General features: G+C 40.8%; 1 long non-coding RNA gene across 1 annotated transcript; it reads left to right on the top strand.

The window, feature by feature from the left end:
• Nucleotides 1-8,370: 8,370 nt before the first annotated feature.
• On the top strand, nt 8,371-9,916 carry LOC132066844 (uncharacterized). The gene is made up of 3 exons (XR_009416949.1): nt 8,371-8,775; nt 8,883-9,212; nt 9,850-9,916. It is a non-coding gene; the product is annotated as an uncharacterized LOC132066844 (long non-coding RNA).
• The last annotated feature ends 11,419 nt before the right edge of the window (nt 9,917-21,335 follow it).

Below are 21,335 nucleotides of genomic sequence, written 5' to 3'. Positions count from 1 at the left end.
TATGTTGTTGTTATATTGAAGAAAAAATGGTTCATTAAACATGTGATTTTTTTAACAGTGTCGCTCAAAATCCATAGCTAGCCCAAAAAAAAAAAAAAAGGACACATATATACATTAAAACATTGTATTCCCAGACCCCACTAGTGGGATTATATTGTTGTATCAAAGAAAAAATGGCTCATTAAACATGTGATTTTTTTAACAGCATGTAGCAAGTAAATAATATTGTGAAGCAGATAGATAAATGAATGTAATGGCTATAAGCACAAAGTTAGAAAACTCACAAAGATTTGTTGTGTGTGATTATTTTCAGCAGAAATAAAGGATAATGGTGAGACTATATTAGGGTTTTGTGTTTGAAGTGATTATATTGGGCTTGGGTTCCATAAAAGTACATTTTGGGCTTAGCTCAGGCTAATGAAAATGAAAACACTAATGGGCTTGGTCCTTACAACTATCTGATAGGAGTTTTTTAGATAAATTTATTTTTAATTTTAGACATAGGATGGCAAAATAGCATTAAAAAATTTAGGTTTTATTCAAATGGTAAGTGGCTATAGAAAATAAAAGATCTACTACTGTAACTTTTTAACGTAAAATGCATATCTAAATATAAATTAACTTTCTAATATGCCATTTTTCTATTCAAATTCCAGTACTACTCCATCCGTTCAAATTTAAGTGTTTTAGTTTGACTGGACCCATGTTTAGATAATATAAAGAGAGTTATTCTAAATTAAAGATGTGTAATATACTAAGGTAAATATTTCACTTTTTTATTGGAATTTTGGAGTTGGAGTTGGGTTTGGCCATAATTTTTGAAATTGTAATTTTTGGTGAAATATAGTTGTAAAAATGTGGAAAAAGTGAAAAAAATTGAAAAATAAGTTTTTTGAGTTTTTGATATTCCGGAATATAACTGCAAGTTGTATTTAGAATTTTCACAGCCAAACGCTAATTTCAGGAAAAAGTGAATAATTTTTATGGTCAAATGGCACCTAAAACTTCCCTTAAATTTTATGATTTTAAACTTGTCATGTATGATATTGAATTGTAAACTCAATAAATATACAAAGAGAAAGACTTTTTCAGACATGCCCAAAAAAAAAAAAAGTATACATTCTGCTCTTCTTCTTTTTTTCTTCTTATCTTTTGAATTTCATTTCTCAGGTCCATCAACAAGAAGCTTCAAAGTGAGTTAAAACCTTTGTTTTCAGCTCTGATTTTCAACCCCTTTTCTTTGTTTCTCTATTCTCAGTCTGTATTTGACATTATTGCCTTTTCTGTTAATGAGTATTTTTAAGAATATTTTCTTTTAAACTATGGTTAAGTAATTGAGCCTTTTCTGTTTATCTTTCATAGAAATAATTATTAAGAGAGTAAAACCCTTCCCTTTCCCTTTGAACATAATACTTATCACTACTAGAAACGGAGGTTTTCCCACCGATATTCAGTGAAAAATTTGTGTTATAAGATATGATTTTCTCACTTCATTCCACCGAACCAGTTCACTAAAAAACGCATGATAGGAACAGGTTCCCATTAAAACGCCGGGAATTTTATATTTTTTTCATGTGAAAACACTCTATTTAGGTCTTTCCTGTGGGGTCCAGTCCCCTATTCCATATTTTAAGGAAGGAAGATTTTTCTTCCTTTGACAAGTTATACATTGGCAACAATTGTGGACTTGGCTAACAAGCCAATTTCTTTGTTCACATTTTTTCTTGATGTAAGCGTTTACCTCATCATAGGTAATTCTCCGCTATAAATAGAGCAGAGTTTCTCATTTGCAACACACCAAAAATCTCAGACAATACATCTGAGTGAGAGCAAAGTGAGGTATACCATAGACTGTATAAGAAAATAGTCTGCGAAGAAAAATAGAGTGTGAGTGATATTGTAGTGAGGTGGGAAAAAGAAAAGAGTGTTTGTTATTTCTTTTTGAGGGTGTAGTGGTCTTAGGAGTATTTATACTCGTTACTACACAGTGTAAAATTCCTTACTATAGTGATATCTGTTGTTACTCTTAGCCATGGTTTTTCCCTTATTCAGAAGGTTTCCACGTAAAATTTTGGTGTCATTATTGCTGCATTTTATTCTTGCTGATTTAACCATAACTTGGTGTTCCGCGTTTATCACTAATACCGAGAATATTATTTTTGTGGGTCCATTTTATTCTCAATAAGTGGTATCAGAGCCAAGGTTCTGTCTAAGTATGCTCTGTGGTTGCAGCACAATCTGAATTTTCACATCAGAAAAGAATTACTTTGGTCTCCGAATAAATAGTATTTGTATTTGTGATAAACGATGGAAGCCAACACTAGTAGAATGGTTACTTTGAGCAGCGTAAATTATGCCATTTGGAAGGACAAAATGGAAGATTTGCTCTATGTCAAGAATTTTCATGAACCTGTCTTTGCCAATAAAAAGCCTGATAATAAATCAGATGAAGAGTGGAATTTGTTGCATCGGCAGGTTTGCGGCTTTATTAGACAGTGGGTTGACGATAATGTGTTGAACCATATTTCTGGGGAGACACATGCTTGGATCCTATGAGAGCATCTTGAAAGTTTGTATGCTCGAGCTGGTAACAACAAGATGTTTTTGATAAAACAAATGCGGGTTTAAAATATCACGATGGTTACGCAATGACGGATCATCGAATATTTTTTAGGGGATCATGATCCAGTTATCTGCTATGGGAATTAATTTTGATGAAGAAATTCAAGGCTTGTTTCTACTTGGTTTCCTACCAGATTCTTGGGAAATTATTAGAACTTTATTATCAAATTCTGCGCCGGATGGTGTGATCTCTATGGATCTTGCCAAGAGCAATCTTTTAAATGAAGAGATGAGAAGAAAATCTCAAGGTTCCTCCTCATCAGATGTCTTGGTGACTCACACTAGGGGGAGAGGCAAGATTCGTGGTTCTCAAAATAGAGAACATCATAGAAGCAAATCTAGAAGTAGACTTAAAGATATTGAGTGCTATCATTGAGTGCTATCATTGCGGGAAGAAAGGGCACACAAAGAAGTTCTGGCGGATTTTGAAGAAGGAGAATAAAGATAAGGAGAAAGAGAAAGAAGATGACAATCGTGTGGCCACCGTACCACATCGAAGATCTTATTCTTTTGTCCTTGATGCGGATCGATAAATATTGCTTGTGATGAGTCAAGGTTTGGGTTGTGGACGGTGGTGCCGCATCTCATGACATCAAGGAAGGAATTTTTCTCGTCTTATACTCCGGGTGACTTTGAAACTTTGAGTATGGGTAATGAGACTGTATCTAGAGTGGCTGGTGTTGGAACGATTTGTTTAAAAACTAGTATTGGAACTAAACTAGTTTTAAACAATGTAAAGCATGCACCTGATGTTCGTTTGCACTTGATCTCTGTTGGTGTTTTGGATGATGAGGGATATATCAGTACAAATGGTCTTTGGAAAGTGGAAGCTTACTAAAGGTTCCATGATTGTGGCTCGTGGCGAAAAGCATCATAGTCTATACTGGATTACGGCCTCTACATGTGTTAATATGGTGAATGCAGTTGAGAGCAATAGCTCTTCAACATTATGGCATAAGAGGCTTAGCCACATTAGTGAGAAAGGACTAAATGTTCTAGCCAAAAAGAAATTATTGTCAAATTTCGAAAGTGCTAAATTAGAAAAGTGTGAAGCCTTTTTGGAAAATAAAATAGAGTTTCTTTCAAGTCTCATCTTCCTTCAAGAAAGACGAGTTGCTTGAGTTGGTGCGTTGATTTATGTGGTCTAATGAAGACAAGGACCTTGGGTGGTGCGCTTTATTTTGTTACTTTTATTGATGATTGCTCAAGGGAACTTTGGGTCACGTCTTGAAGACTAAAGACCAAGTGTTGGGTGTCTTTAAGCGATTTCGGGCTTGATTGAAAGAGAAAGCTGGAAAGAAGGCGAAGTGTATTCGTATTGATAACGGTGGTGAATATTGTGGACCATTTGACGAATCACGCAAGCGACGAGGGTATCGACACCGGAAGACTCCTCTACGACTCCTCGACAATGGTTTAGATGAAAGGATGAACAGGACCTTGATGGAAAGAGTTAGATGTTTGCTTTCTGAAGCAAAGTTGCCGAATTCCTTTTGGGGTGAGGCATTATTGGCCGCCGCATATGTTATTAATCTATCCCCTGCGGTTGCTTTGCAAAGTGATGTTCCAAACGAGTTTGGTATGGCGAGATGTTTCTGTGACCACTTGAAAGTGTTTGGTTGCAAAGCTTTTGTATATGTGCCCTAAAGATGAGAGGTCAAAATTATTTGCCAAGACAAGCGAGTGCATCTTCATTGGTTATGGCCTTGATGAGTTTGGTTACAGGCTATATGATCCAATTGAGAAGAAGCTCGTAAGAAGTCATTATGTTATCTTCATGGAGGATCAACCCATTAAAGATATTAACAAAGCGGAGAAGATAAAATCCTCAAGTTCTGAAGGTTTAGTTAATCTTGATCAAGTCCCTTATACAAATGTTGATGAAGTTGGTGTGCTCGATGACCATGGTGATGCCCAGAATCATGTTCCAGATCAACATGTTGATGATGATAACGATTTGCTATTAATGAGGTAGATGTACACTACGAAGTCGTGGATGAGCCGGATATTCCACTTAGAAGGTCATGAGACAACATGTTCCTTCTTCCCGTTATTCACCTAATGAGTATATATTACTCACCGATTGGGGAGAACTCGAATGTTATGAGGAGGCCATGGAAGATGAGCACAAGGATCGATGGATTGAAGCCGTACGAGATGAGATGAAATCTTTGCATGAGAACCATACTTATGAGTTGGTGAAATTACCTAAGGGCATGAGAGCTTTGAAGAACAAGTGAGTGTTCAAAGTTAAAGCCGAAGAACACAGCTTGAAGCCCAGATACAAAGCTAGATTAGTTGTTAAGGGATTTGATCAGAGGAAAGGTATTGACTTTGATGAAATATTTTCTCCTGTCGTGAAAATGTTCTCCATTCGGACAGTTCTTGGTTTGACTGCTAGTCTTGATTTGGAGATTGAGCAGATGGATGTGAAGACTGCCTTTCTTCACGGTGACTTAAAAGAGGAGATTTATATGGAACAACCTGAGGGCTTCAAGGCAAAAGGTAAAGAAAATCTTGTATGCAAACTTAAGAAGAGTCTATATGGATTAAAGCAAGCTCTTAGACAGTGGTACAAGAAGTTTAAGTCTGTTATGGGGGAGCAAGGCTACAAGAAGACTTCTTCGGATCCCGTGTTTTTGTACAAAGATTTTCTGGTGATGACTTTATCATCCTCCTGCTATATGTGGATGATATGTTGATTGTAGGCAAGAATGCTTCCAAGATTGACGAGTTAAAGAAACAGTTGAGTAAGTCTTTTGCAATGAAAGACTTGGGTCATGCTAAGCAGATTTTGGGCATGAGAATTACTCATTCAAGAGATGAAAGGAAGCTTTATTTGTCACAGAAAGAGTACATAGAACGTGTACTAGAGCGCTTCAATATGAAGTGTGCTAAGTGGGTTAACACACCTCTTCCTAGTCATCTGAAATTGAGCAAAAAGATGTGTCCTACAACAACGGAGGAAAAAGAGAGAATGGCCAAGATTCCTTATTCCTCTACTGTCGGAAGTTTGATGTATGCAATGGTATGCACTCGACCAGATATTGCTCATGCGATCGGTGTTGTTAGCGATTTCTCGAAAATCCGGGGAAAGAGCATTGGGAGGCAAGTGGATACTCGGGTATCTAAGAGGAAGCTCGGATGAATGCTTGTGTTTTGGAGGATCAAATCCAATTTTGAAGGGCTATACTGATTCGATATGGCGGTGTGACCTTGATAACGAGAAAATCCACTCACTGGATATTTGTTTACTTTTCGGGGGCTATATCATGGCGATCGAAGTTGCGAAGTGTGTCGCACTATCTACAATTGAGGCAGTATATTGCGGCCTCATCGAAGTTGGCAAAGAGATGATATGGCTCAAGAGATTTCTTCAAGAACTTAGATTGCAACAGATGGAGTATGTTGTCTATTGTGACAGTCGGAGTGCAATAGACTAGAGCAAGAATTCCATGTACCATGCGAGAACAAAGCATATCGACGTGAGATATCATTGGATTCGTGATTAGGTAGAGAACGAATTATTCCAGGTCAAGAAGATTCACACGAGTGAAAATCCTGCAGATATGCTGACCAAGGTGGTATCAAGAGACAAGTTCGAACTGTGCAAAGAAGTTTTCGGAATGCACTCAAACTAGAAGCCAGTGTACCCTCCTTCAGGTGAATGGGACTAGAGGGGGAGATTTGTGGGGTCCAGTCCCCTATTCCATATTTTAAGGAAGGAAGATTTTTCTTCCTTTGACAAATTATACATTGGCAACAATTGTGGACTTGATAACAAGTCAATTTCTTTGTTTACATTTTTTCTTGATGTAAGCGCTTACCTCATCATAGGTAATTCTCTGCTATAAATAGAGCAGAGTTTCTCATTTGCAACATACCAAAAATCTCAGACAATATATCTGAGTGAGAGCAAAGTGAGGTATACCATAAACTGTATAAGAAAATAGTCTGCGAAGAAAAATAGAGTGTGAGTGATATTGTAGTGAGGTGGGAAAAAGAAAAGAGTGTTTGTTATTTCTTTTTGAGGGAGTAGTGGTCTTAGGAGTATTTATACTCGTTACTACACAATGTAAAATTCCTTACTATAGTGATATCTGTTGTTCCTCTTGGCCGTGGTTTTTCCCTTATTCAGAAAGGTTTCCACGTAAAATTTTGGTGTCATTATTGCTGCATTTTATTCTTGCTGATTTAACCATAACTTGGTGTTCCGCGTTTATCACTAATACCGAGAATATTATTTTTGTGGGTCCATTTTATTCCCAATATTTGCCACCGACATTCAGTGGAAAATATCCCTTGAACATTCTTCAGTGGAAAATTAAGTGGGAAAATAGGAATTTTTTAGTAGTGTATGTTATGTGATTGTGCTACAAATCTTTGATAAACATTTCCATGTATAAACATATGATGTGCCTACCTTTACATACATGTGAAATCATATTCTACTCTGCATTTTCAAATAACAATGATTATCACTGCTATTGAGGTGCTCATATTGTGTTTTCATGTTTGCATTTGTCTTCTCTATAACACAACCAGTCAAAATCTATATGTATTGAGTAGAGTGGTTTATGTTTTTGTGATAACAGAAACCCCAAGGCCAATGTCCCACAGTTTGAAACTCGGTGTATAATTAATGAATCCGTCCCTCTACCCTTCTCCACTTACCAAGAGACATATAGCTTTTTCCTTTTCGTTGTTTCAATTTTTTTTCCAAAACATTGTTTAGTTATACATTGGATTGATTTTTAGGTTAGTTTTGAAAGATGAATGAAATCTGGTCAATTTTTTTCCACTCGTAAAACTTCAACTTTTTTCAAGTGAAATGCATGTCCAAACACGATTTCAACTTTCAAATACCATGTTCAACTTCAACTTCAAAAACACTTTTTTCTAAGTTTCAACCAAATCTATGTCCAAACGCCTACTAAATACCGGATTTTTGTATGCAGTAATGTTCGAACCCGTGACATGCCCCTAACCACAGTCCCACATGACTAGTGTGATATATATCTTTGTGCTTTAGTAGAAAAACTCTTAGGATCTGGTTCGAGATAACCACTTGTTTCAGCCTGTCATGAGGCTTACATCTGATTAAGATTGATTACCCTCTATCAAAATGAATGTGAATTCTTCGATGTTGTAAATATTCCACGAAATAGCTCAAATGCCAATTTAACAAATACAAGTCTACAATTGAAAAATGATAGGCACTTGTATGAATTGTCTACAATTGAACTAGCTCAATGCGCCCCTTCACGTGTGGGCTTATTCTTCATCTTGAGCCAAACACATAGAAATTTCTTTTGATAATGGGGTGGCAGTGAGACTCGAGCTCAGTATGTCTGCCTGCTCCAGTATATCGAACTGTGTGACCATAAGCTTTTTAGAGAGAGCACATTTTTTAGTTACTGATAGCATTTCCTAGGTTCAAGTTTATTAATGGCGAAATACATTGTACATGTATAACGTATTTTGTATTTTATGTGTGTTATATCCAGTTGAGTAGGTGACACAAATTTCATTCATTTAACATGTAAAGTGTCCTAGATAGAGGAAGAAGTAGAATCTAAGATACACAGTCGACAATTATTAGTCTATTCTCCAGACTTTGAATTCAATTCATTTGATTTCTTTGTTCAAAAAGGTACTTTTTTACTTGCTCTGTTAGATTTAAGTGCACTAAATAGTTCGTTATCTCAAATCGCTTTGTATGTTTGTGTTACTTCTAATCTTTTGCATCATATCCATCTTCCTTATTGTTATTGTTCATTTTGCTTATATATCTCTAGTTTCCATGTGCTGATCAACAACTGTTGAGAATATAATCAAGTAAACAAAAGCGTGCATTTCTCTAACAGCTTAAGCTTCTAGATGAGATGGTCACCAACTTCATCAAAAAGCTCTGTATATCGATGCAAATGTATCTACTAGTCTTCTATGCCACCATTTGAACCTTTTATGTCCTTAGGCATAATAAACAATTGACTTTGACAGTGTTCTTTTAATAGCATTGTCATGTATTTGGTGTGATTAATGTTTTTCTTTTTTTTGCTTGATTAAGAAGTTGCAATGCACGCAGTACCCGAAGTTATTGCTGAGGTCACGGACTAGTATTCTGTGCCTGCGCCTGGACCAGTAAACAAGGTATTATACAAGAACATTCTTTTTTTAATTGAATGTCGTAACTTATTAGAGTACCTTTTGGAAATGTGCAACAACCCCGGTTTCTTCTTCTTTGTTTACTTGAAAAGGAAATGGATGGATAAACCACGCGGTGGAAACGCCAGACGATGGTTGGAGGAGGACGAGCTGATCCTCCTTGACATTTTATATAAGGGGAAACATATGTTCACGTCTGATATCATCCTGGCACAAGATTGGAGAGACATTATCCATAAGTTTTGGGCTACGTCGAGCAACCGCGAAAGGTATGATGAGAATGCATCAAACGACAATATCATAGACTTAAAAAGAATTGGACGGATTTCAAAGAACTACTCTCGCCATGCTCGGGATATGAACGAGACCAGGAAACTGATAAAATTGTTGCTCCTAGTGATGTTTGGGCAAATCATGTGGCAGTAAGTTTATATCATTAACTAGTAAGTGCAGACGAGGAGCCAGGATAATAAAAAGAAATAAACACGTGAAGAAACCTAAGGGGTTTAACACCTATTATATATACGCAAGAATAGATTTTGACCTTGAAGAACCGGTTGACACCTCTAGCTGCTTTGGCTCTATTTTTTATAGAACTCATCATAACTTACAATTTGCTAGTTACCATGATTTAATTATATTATATTTGAATTGAAGGGATCTAATTGTGTATTCAAAAATTTAGTTTTCTTATTTATATTTTTCTCATTTTTGTTCAATAGAATTTGATCAAGAATTTGATCGAATCGTATAATACTTATTTTGGATCGTGTGTTTACTTCTGAACTAAAATTCTTGCAAATCGAACCGTATTAGCCCAAAATGGATCTAACTGATTGAATGTACGCCCTAATTTGATGTCCGACACTAGTGATAAGTTTGTATTAAAGACAATGGCACCCGTAACCTTCAAAATCTGGATCCGCTTCTGTATATAGTGTAATTTTCCCGTGAAGGGATTATTCGGATTCGGATGAACCCCCTCGCACCCCCTAGCTCCGCTCCTTAGTGCAGTTATGAACCAACTTGTTACGCTAACTGGTTGTTTTCCGTCTACAGAGATTCAATGATTACAAGAGGTGCGACTATCATGGCCTAAAACATTTTGACAAACTGGATGAGATGTGTCACGACCCAACCCCGTAGGCCATGACTAGTGCCCGATCTGGGCACCCAAACACATCTATCAAACGCTATCTCAAATTATATCAATGCATTCAGGTATATAACAGAAGCCGACAAGGCTGTATTCCAAATTTAGATAATTTTCAGAAAAATTTCGGCAGAGTTTCCTTTGTTTTACTGACTATCCAAAATAAACCCGCGTACGTAAAACACCAACAAGGCCACACATTGGCCACCAACACAACATATATACATACGCGGACCGGCCGCGGCGGCAACGGGATCGCCCAAACACAACGTACACAACCACAACCGTACAAAAAAAGCAACAACCCACAACCATGTCCACGGACCTAAACAGACAGACGGAATCATATGACGGGACGGGCCCCGCCGTACCCATGGACAAATATACATAATGCAACGGACGAATATATACCAAAAATATAAGCTCCCGAAAAGAGAGAAGACTCAAATAGCGAGAAGAAGGTGTCCTAAACGGGTGGATCACCAACCGTGCGTCCGTACTGCGGGCATGAAAACGGCCCCCCGAAGAAAGGGGTCGGCACGAAATATGTGCGAGTATGCAAAGCGTAAAATGTAATGAACAATGCGAGATCAAATCGAAATAGAGGTACGAGTAAAGTAAATGCGTTTCCAAAATATCAAAATGTTACTTCAAAATATAAGTCATGCATAGGGCACGTGAAATATGGTCGCTCGCACTGTCGATGGCGCCATAACACAAGATAACACCTGAAGGTTTCAAATCTCCGAATCCCCCGTCACACATCACAACACAACATAACGCCAAACACAAAGATAACGCCAAACATAAGTGGAACCCGCCCTCGAACGAGGAGCTCGGTGAACCATAATCACAAGATAACACCGAATGTATCATAATGCGCACGACACCGAACGCCGGAACCGCGAACGATATCATAGGGCACGAGCGGAGTATGAGGAATCATATGCATAAAATCATTATCATAAATCCAAAAGATAAGTAAAATAGTCATATTTGAAATCGGAGTAATAATTACAATATTTTCTTCCCAAAGTTACCGAAATTACATAAAAGGACGTCGCGGGACCCACGGAAGAGTAAAGACCCGAGATGGGCCCGCTTATGGAAAACATACTCATTATACATCATGCAAACTCCTATAAAAATATTGGAGCAATCCGAGCCTTTATGCAAAAGATATGGCATTCAAAAATTATGGGATTCTCTAAACGAACTTTTTGTGCAACATTTGGAAAACGATTATTTCGAAGACATAATGGTTCATATTCTTATCAAATCATGCATAAGAGTGCCAATAATTATATAAGGATCATATCGTGCTCGGATTTCGAGTTTGGAATCCCTTAAGGCTCTAACCTAGCCTATGTAAAACTAAGGCATGCCAAAAGAAGGAAGGTTGCTTTACATACCTCGTACGCACCCCAAGATAGCCAATCTAAAGTCAAACCCAATCTACGCCTCGGGCTCCCCAAGGTCTACAAATACGCCAACGAATACCAAACATTAGCTAAGGGCACTTAAGCAATTCATTCCAACCATACATTAAATTCTACAGAAAATTCGGCAGCATTTCCCCGAATAAATAGGCCATCCCGAGAATTTAACTCGCTCAAAATCAACAACAACAACCACAATAACCAACCTAGCAACATTGATCATCAATTCGAAAAGGCAAAATAACAATAGTAACTCTCTTTTACATCATTTAACAACTTTGCAAATATTCGATTGACGGCTTACATTCAAGCCACAATATAGCTCATACATTCAATTATCAACCCGAACCCTTACCAACAATATTCAAGGGCATTCTAAGCAATTCATACAACATTTTCAATAATCCAAATTTTTCTCCAAACTGGCCGAAAACAGCCCCAAACCGAGACAGCCCTTAAATTTTTTTCTTCATTTTCAAAATCATGATTTGTATCCACAATTCACATTCTAACAATGCTATCTCATCCATATACCAATTACATTAAATATACAATAACCTCCAAAAACAGTCCGCAACATTAACAACATCATTTTGAATCAATGAACATTCATTTCCAACATAAAATTCAAAGCGACGACGATTAAAACATTAAGCGATATTCAATCGTTCATTGTCATATAATGTGACCCATTTCGACCAATACTACACACATACATATATGGATGATTCTCAATTGTTCTTCACCTTACAATGATCATAATCAACTAACTAGGCATTAATTCATAATTTCAATAACAACGCAACAACACCCATTTACACTACCAAGCTCCACATACACAACTCACTCCCAACCTTTCATATTTCATGATTTTCCTCCATTATAACATACTACAACATGGATATAACCTTCATAACACCAAAAACAAGATCAAAACTTACCTTTGTTCTTCAATACCACAAATGGCAACAGGTTTGCAATTGGACACAATGAACGGTTAGATAACCCAAACAACTCTTCCACGCTACTTGTGACTTCAATAAGTGGTGGGTTTACACCAAGGAATTATTTTTGGGAAGGCTAAAAACGGGGGTTGGTTTTCTTGGTTTCTAGCCGAGAGAAGAGAGAGAGAGAGAGGTTGAAGAGTTCTTCAACCTTTGATATTTTTTTCTAAGGCGCGGAAGTAGGAAAACGAGAAAAGATGACTCGGTTTTCATCTTTTAAGTGTCCACAAATATCTCTTATTGTCTTTGGCCCACACAATGGCATTTTTTTTTTCGCACAACATTTCTAATTCAATTTTATGAATCATACCTAATTTTCCCAAGTGTTCAATGCCAATAATTTCATAGATAACATGTCTCAAAAAAATAAGATCACAAGTCAAAAGTCCCTACTTCAATTCCTGAACGGTCTTGGCCCAAAATTTCACAGCTAATCCTGATTATTCCAATGTACAAAAATACGGGTTCTAACATCCTCCCTCAAGTTAACATTCGTCCTCGAACGTTAGGTTAACCTTACGGTCATACAAACAACTCGGGGGGAGTTTCCTTTTCAACTATCACAACAATACACTCATAGAACAAACAACATAGTCAACTGAGAATTGATTACCGTAGGTTCCGAAAATAAACGAGGATACTTCTTCTTCATCTCGCTTCTCTTCCTTCCTGTGTCACTTCCTCTCGATTGTTATTCCGCCACAAAGACTTAACAGAGGCCATATCTTTGTTCCGCAACCTCTTTACCTCGACGATCCAATATGGCTACAGTCGTTCCTCACAAGATAGCTCCTCCGTGACCTCGGATATCATCTACAGAAAGACTGGAAGTGGTCACCAATACATTTACGAAGCATGTAAACATGAAATACCGGTGAATCGCTCCCAAATCGCCGGAAGATCTAACTCATAGGCAACCTTGCCTATCGGCGAACAACTGGTACGGTCTAATATATCTCGGGACCGAGCTTCCTTTTTGCCGAATCTCATAACCCCTTTCATAGGGTGACACTTTCAGAGAAAACCCAATCACCAATCCGAAACTCCAAAGGTCGACCGCGATTATCCGCATATGATTTCTCGTCGACTCGAGCCGCTAACAACCGCTCTCGAATGAGTTTCACTTTATCCACCCGCCGTCGGGACCCATCCGGGCCAATCAACTCGCCTCTCCCCGACATCAAACCAACCGACGGCGACCCACACTCCCCGCCATACAATGCCTCATAAGGTGCCATCCGAATACCGTGGAGTGGTAGTCGTTATTATAAGCAAATTCAACAAGTGGGCAAATGCATCCTCCCAATATACCCTCTCGAAATCAATAACACGACTCGTAACATATCTTCCAATGCTTGTAGTAACAAGGCTTCGCCTCCGTCTGGCTGACCTGGGATGGAATGTGCAGACCGAGACTCACCCGCGTCCCCAATCTCGCCTCGAAAGGATCTCCGTAATTGGGGCCGGAATCGGGGCACCTCGTCGGAGATAATAGACAAAGGACCTACGAAGTCGCACAATCTCCCCCGATAAAGCCCGGCATAATCCCTACCGAGTAGGTAGTCCCGACCGAAAAAAAAGAAAATGAGTCGTATTTCGTCAACCGGTCAACGATAACCCAAATAGAATCATACCGGTAAGTGCGAGGGTAAACCCGTAATGAAATCCATATTAATGATCTCTCCCACTTCCACGTCGATATCTCCATCTCCCGCAATACCACCCCCCCCCCGGTGCTCAATCTTAACCCGCCGGGCACTGACACCGAGCGATGAACTCGCTATATCTTTTCATACCATCCCACCAATATAAGCATCTAAGATCACGGTGCCACATCCGTCGACCCCCGGGTGATCGGTAATATCGGCATAATGCCCCGCCCATAACTCCGTCGCCGCCCCCGCAACGTCGTGTACACACACCGCCCGTGAAATAACACTCCATCGTGTGAAATCTCAAACGGAGTCTTCTCCCCGTGCCGGGTCGCATCTCCGTACCGTGCTGCATCAGATCTCATACCGATGTCGCTTTATCGTCTATATAATGGGAGACTCAAGAATACTCGAAAAAACCCCAACATCTCCGTAATCGGCCCAAACGAACTCCAAGACTAGCCAACCGATGAATATCGCGAACCATTTCTTTACTCTCCGATGACACGTCCGGCTAGGCTACCCATAGACTCGCGACTATGCCGCATCCGCCACAACATTAGTTTTCCCCGATGGCAGAGAATATCAACATCATAATCTTTCAAGAACTTAACCACCGCCCTCGCTCGTAGAATTAATTCTTTCCGTCCGAAAATATACCGGAGGCTCTTATGGTCCGTATAAATATCAACGCGGACCAGATAAGTAATGCCGCCAAATCTTCAAAGCACGAATCACCGCTACTTAACCTGTGTCGCGAGCGGGATAATTTTTTTTTCATGTTTCCCGAGCCGCCGAGAAGATAAGCTATCACCCTCGCCGTGCCGCATCAACACACACCCCAAACCAATACCAGAGGCATCACAATAAATTACATACCCATCTCCGCGCCCTCGCAGGCCGTGGACCGGAGTCGTAGTCAACTTCTTCGCTGAACCGGAAGCTACGCTCGCAAGCATCCGACTGATCGAAACTTTGTCTTCCGAGCCGCCTTTGTCAAAGGCGCCGAAACGGAAGCAAAGTTCTCCACAAATCTCCGATAATAACCAAACCAATCCCAGTAATGCTACGCACCTCTGGCGCCGAGGTCGAGGCCAATCTTGACGCCCAATCTTCCGGGGAATCCACCCGACGCCATCGCTCCGATAATATGTCCTTTAAATGCCACCGAAGATAACCTTAATTCACACTTAGAAAATTTAAGCATATGTTCGTGCCGTGTCATGGTGCCAAGTACCGTCCTCAAACGGTCCGTACGCTTCGCCTCCGACCGAGAATAAACCGTAATATCATCAATGAATACGATCACAAACATATCCAAGAACGGCTCGAATACCCGATTCATCAGTCCATAAATACTGGGCATTTGTCACCCAAAAGACATAACTCGAACTCATAGTGCCCAGCACGGTCCCGAATGGCTTCGGGAATATCTCTCGTACCGCATTCGACGCATACCGACTGCTAGTTCATTCGAGAAACACCCGGCACCCCGCACCGATCAAACAAATCATCAATCCCGAGGGATATTTATTTCGACGGTTACCTTATTCAACCGCTTTAATCCACGCACATCCGCAAGCCGATCCGTCCTTCTTTCTCACAAATAATACCTGAGCTCCCTGTGGTGATGTATCGGGCCGAATGAAACTCTTCTCCAATAAGTCTCTCACCGCTTCTCCTTTAATTCTTTCAATTTCCGAAGAAAAGCCATTCTCGTACGGAGGAATAGAGATAGATCGAGTATCCGTAATAAATCAATGGCAAACTCTATCTCTCTCGGTAGGAAGACCGGAAGCTATCCGGGAATACATCTACAAATTCCTTAACCACCGGACCAAGAGTCGGTGCCTCGCTCTAAATCATGAACACGGACCGATGGTAAATATACCCTTCTCGATCATTTTGGCCGGCTCGAGGTACGAAATAAACTTACCCCTCGGCGATGTCATTACTTTCCGCCCACTTATGACCGGCTCCCCCTCGGAACCGGAAACGAACTATCTTCTTTGACAATCAACATGAGCACAACAAGAAGCTAGCCAATCCATGCCCATAATCACGTCGAACTCGCTCATATCTAACTCTACCAAATCGGCCTTAGTACGGCGGCCTACGTATAATAACCGAACAATCTCTATAACCGATCACGTTATAACGAGAATCCCCTACCGGGGTAGCTAAAAAAGGCTCTATCGACTCCGATTCTATCCCAATTTTATTAGCAACAAGTGGAGAAATATACGATAATGTAGAACCGGGATCAATCAATGCACACACATCTCGAGAGAAAACCAAAGAATATACCGCGACGACATTAGGCGACGCTCTCGGTCTCCTTGGCCGGCTAGCATATATGCGGTTCGAAGGACCGCTAGAACTGCGAGAACTCCACCTCGACCCTCGCCTCGGCTGCGTCGACGCCGGTGTACCCCGCCCGCGTGGCGCGCGCAGCTACCGAGGCCGACGATGAACCAGGATGACCCGGTGGGCGGTGCCAGCTAGGCACCACCTACGGCCAGGACGGTCTCTCATCCCCGATGGCCACGGCGGCCACAAACAAAGCATGCACCCGTAGCTCGGGAAACACTCTCCCGAGGGTGCGTCTCCCTCGGTGGGAACACGGAGGTCTGGGTGGCCTCATGCGGCGCGGAACCTACGTCAGCGCGAACACGAAGCCACCGGAGCTCGGGCACCTTTTGAATATCCAGAAGCACCTACGATCTCCTGTAGGTAATGCGGCAGGGGTGTACCAGTGATGGCCGAGAAGGATGTACGCCTGTGCTGTGGTCGAGGCTGCCTCGCTCGGAAATCCCTGCACACCGACGATCTAGCCTCTCTCGGGCCGACCTCATCATCAACTCGCGGCCGGCTTCCCCGCGCCTATCCTCCATGCCCCGGGCGCACGCATACGTGCACATTCATACCGTGCTTGCCGTTAATACTGTGTAATCATAATGAATATCGATTCAAATTTACTATGTATCGGTGCATCCGGTCGGTCATGGTAGCTACATATGTGGGCGCATATCGGGCCGATGAATCAAACTCTAAGGCGTACTCCCGAATCGGCCGCCCCGTCGCGCCCAACAGAAACGGTCTGCACGGCTCGCCCCCGCCGGAGGTGCGGGGCCATGAAGGCCTGCGTAAACTCACCCACACACCGGGAGGGGCACCCTCACCTCTCGGGACAGCATCCAAGCCCGTACCAATTGGTCGCGCTACGTCGGTGGGCAACCGTATGACGCCAACTCGTGACTACAGCGCGGAAAACGCTGGGTCGCGTGGTCCGCCGCATCTCGTCGAACAAACTCGCTTTGGTGTCTCTCTGCCGGGCTTTGACCGAAGAACCGGTGGGCCGCGGTGCCGAAAATCACGAGCTGCGGCGACATCGCGCCGTCGGGCACGATCATCCCTCGCTCCCTCGTGCGGGGACCTCGCTCGCTACCAACCGAGTCAACAACCGTACCCGCCTCTCGTAGGTCCCGTCATCCGCCCCTAACGGGGTCTTTGGAGGCTCTGGTGCTCGAACCTCGGGAGCTGGCGGTGGAGCCGAACTAGCTGTCGGGGGTACAATATCTGGCTCACTCTGGGCACGAGCCCTAGTAGTCATCCGAGCTCGGCTGGTCTCACCTGCCGCTGCAGACTTGCCCTTCCGGGCAGCTGTGGTCTTCTTCGGAGGATCTAATTGTGTATTCAAAAATTTAGTTTTCTTATTTATAGTTTTCTCATTTTTGTTCAATAGAATTTGATCAAGAATTTGATCGAATCGTATAATACTTATTTTGGATCGTGTGTTTACTTCTGAACTAAAATTCTTGCAAATCGAACCGTATTAGCCCAAAATGGATCTAACTAATTGAATGTACGCCCTAATTTGATGTCCGACACTAGTGATAAGTTTGTATTAAAGACAATGGCACCCGTAACCTTCAAAATCTGGATCCGCTTCTGTATATAGTGTAATTTTCCCGTGAAGGGATTATTCGGATTCGGATGAACCCCCTCGCACCCCCTAGCTCCGCTCCTTAGTGCAGTTATGAACCAACTTGTTACACTAACTGGTTGTTTTCCGTCTACAGAGATTCAATGATTACAAGAGGTGCGACTATCATGGCCTAAAACATTTTGACAAACTGGATGAGATGTGTCACGACCCAACCCCGTAGGCCATGACTAGTGCCCGATCTGGGCACCCAAACACATCTATCAAACGCTATCTCAAATTATATCAACGTATTCAGGTATATAACAGAAGCCGACAAGGCTGTATTCCAAATTTAGATAATTTCCAGAAAAATTTCGGCAGAGTTTCCTTTGTTTTACTGACTATCCAAAATAAACCTGCGCACAGAAAATACCAACAAGGCCACACAGGGCCACCAACACAACATATATACATATGCGGACCGGCCGCGGCGGCGAATGGGATCGCCCAAACACAACGTACACAAACACAACCGTACAAAAGTAGGCACAACCCACAACCATGTCCACAGACCTCTAAACAGACAGACAGAATCATATGACGGGACAGGGCCCCGCCGTACCCATGGACAAATATACATAATGCAACAGACGAATATATACCAAAAATATAAGCTCCGGAAAGAGAGGAGCACTCCAAATAGCAGAAGAAGGTGTCCTAAACGGGTGGATCACCAAAGCGTGCGTCGTACTGCGGGCATGAAACGCGGCCCGAAAAAGGGGTCGGTACGAAATATGTACTGAGTATGCAAAGCGAGAAAATGTAATGAACAATCTGAGATCAAATCGAAATAGAGGTACAGAAAGTAAATGCGTTTCCAAAATATCAAAATGTTACTTCAAAATATAAGTCATGCATAGGGCACAGTGAAATATGGTCGCCGCATTGTCGATGGCGCCATAACACAAAAGATAACACTAGAAGGTTTCAAATCTCCGAATCCCCGTCACACATCACAACACAAAGATAACGCCAAACACAAAGATAACGCCAAACATAAGTGGGAACCCCCTCGAACGAGGGAGCTCGGTGAACCATAATCACAAAGATAACACCGGAATGTATCATAATGCGCACGACAACCGAACCGCCGGGAACCGCGAACGATATCATAGGGCACGAGCGGAGTAGTGAGGAATCATATGCATAAAATCATTAGCATAAATCCAAAAGATAAGTAAAATAGTCATATTTGAAATCGGAGTAATAATTACAACATTTTCTTCCCAAAGTTACCGAAATTACATAAAAGGACGTCGCGGGACCCACGGAAGAGTATAGACCCGAGCTGGGCCCGCTTATGGAAAACATACTGATTATACATCATGCAAACTCCTATAAAAATATTGGAGCAATCCGAGCCTTTATGCAAAAGATATGGACATTCAAAAATTATGGGATTCTCTAAACGAACTTTTTGTGCAACATTTGGAAAACGATTATTTCAAGACATAATGGTTCATATTCTTATCAAATCATGCATAAGAGTGCCAAGAATTATATAAGGATCATATCGTGCTCGGATTTCGAGTTTGGAATTCCCTTAAGGCTCTAACCTAGCCTATGTAAAACTAAGGCATGCCAAAAGAAGGAAGGTTGCTTTACATACCTCGTACGCACCCCAAGATAGCCAATCTAAAGTCAAACCCAATCTACGCCTCGGGCTCCCAAGGTCTACAAATACGCCAACGAATACCAAACATTAGCTAAGGGCACTTAAGCAATTCATTCCAACCATACATTAAATTCTACGTAAAATTCTACAAAGATTTCCCCTGTAAATAGGCCATCCCGAGAATTTAACTCGCTCAAAATCAACAACAACAACCACAATAACCAACCTAGCAACATTGATCATCAATTCGAAAAGGCAAAATAACAATAGTAACTCTCTTTTACATCATTTAACAACTTTGCAAATATTCGATTTGACGGCTTACATTCAAGCCACAATATAGCTCATACATTCAATTATCAACCCGAACCCTTACCAACAATATTCAAGGGCATTCTAAGCAATTCATACAACATTTTCAATAATCCAAATTTTTCTCCAAAGCGGCCGAAAACAGCCCCAAACCGAGACAAAATTTTAAATTTTTTTCTTCATTTTCAAAATCATGATTTGTATCCACAATTCACATTCTAACAATGCTATCTCATCCATATACCAATTACATTAAATATACAATAACCTCCAAAAACAGTCCACAACATTAACAACATCATTTTGAATCAATGAACATTCATTTCCAACATAAAATTCAAAGCGACGACGATTAAAACATTAAGCGATATTCAATCGTTCATTGTCATATAATGTGACCCATTTCGACCAACACTACACACATACATAGATGGATGATTCTCAATTGTTCTTCACCTTACAATGATCATAATCAACTAACTAGGCATTAATTCATAATTTCAATAACAACGCAACAACACCCATTTACACGGCTCAAGCTCCACATACACAACTCACTCCCAACCTTTCATATTTCATGATTTTCCTCCATTATAACATACTACAACATGGATATAACCTTCATAACACCAAAAACAAGATCAAAACTTACCTTTGTTCTTCAATACCACAAATGGCTAGGGTTTGCAATTGGACACAATGAATGGTTAGATAACCCAAAAAACTCTTCCACGCTACTTAGGGACTTCAATAAGGTGGGTTTACACCAAGGAATTATTTTGGGAAGGCTAAAAATGGGGGTTGGTTTTCTTGGTTTCTAGCCGAGAAAGAGAGAGAGAGAGAGGTTGAAGAGTTCTTCAACTCTTGATATTTTTTTCTAAGTGTGGAAGTAGGAAAATGAGAAAAGATGACTTGGTTTTCATCTTTTAAGTGTCCACAAATATCTCTTATTGTCTTTGGCCCACACAATGGCATTTTTTTTTTTGCACAACATTTCTAATTCCAATTTTATGAATTGTGGTCCCAATTTTCCTAAGTGTTCAATGCCAATAATTTCATAGATAACATGTCTCAAAAAAATAAGATCACAAGTCAAAAGTCCCGACTTCAATTCCCGGAATGGTCTTGGCCCAAAATTTCATAGTTAATCCGGATTATTCCAATGTACAAAAATACGGGTTCTAACAAGATGTTTGGGCAGAAAGAAGAACATAACAATGATGACTTGCCAATGTCTAGGCATGGTAAAAATATGGCATAATTCATAAACAGACCCTTAAACTTGGCCTCAGCTGGTAAGTACGCTGTCCAACTTTGGGTGTGCACAAGTAGGCATCTCAATTTGTATAAAGTTGAACACGTAAACACAAATGCTTATGTGG

This window comes from Lycium ferocissimum, chromosome 8, assembly GCF_029784015.1.
Source record: "Lycium ferocissimum isolate CSIRO_LF1 chromosome 8, AGI_CSIRO_Lferr_CH_V1, whole genome shotgun sequence".
Classification (NCBI taxonomy): domain Eukaryota; kingdom Viridiplantae; phylum Streptophyta; class Magnoliopsida; order Solanales; family Solanaceae; genus Lycium; species Lycium ferocissimum.
This window is presented reverse-complemented; position numbering and strand designations above follow the sequence as displayed.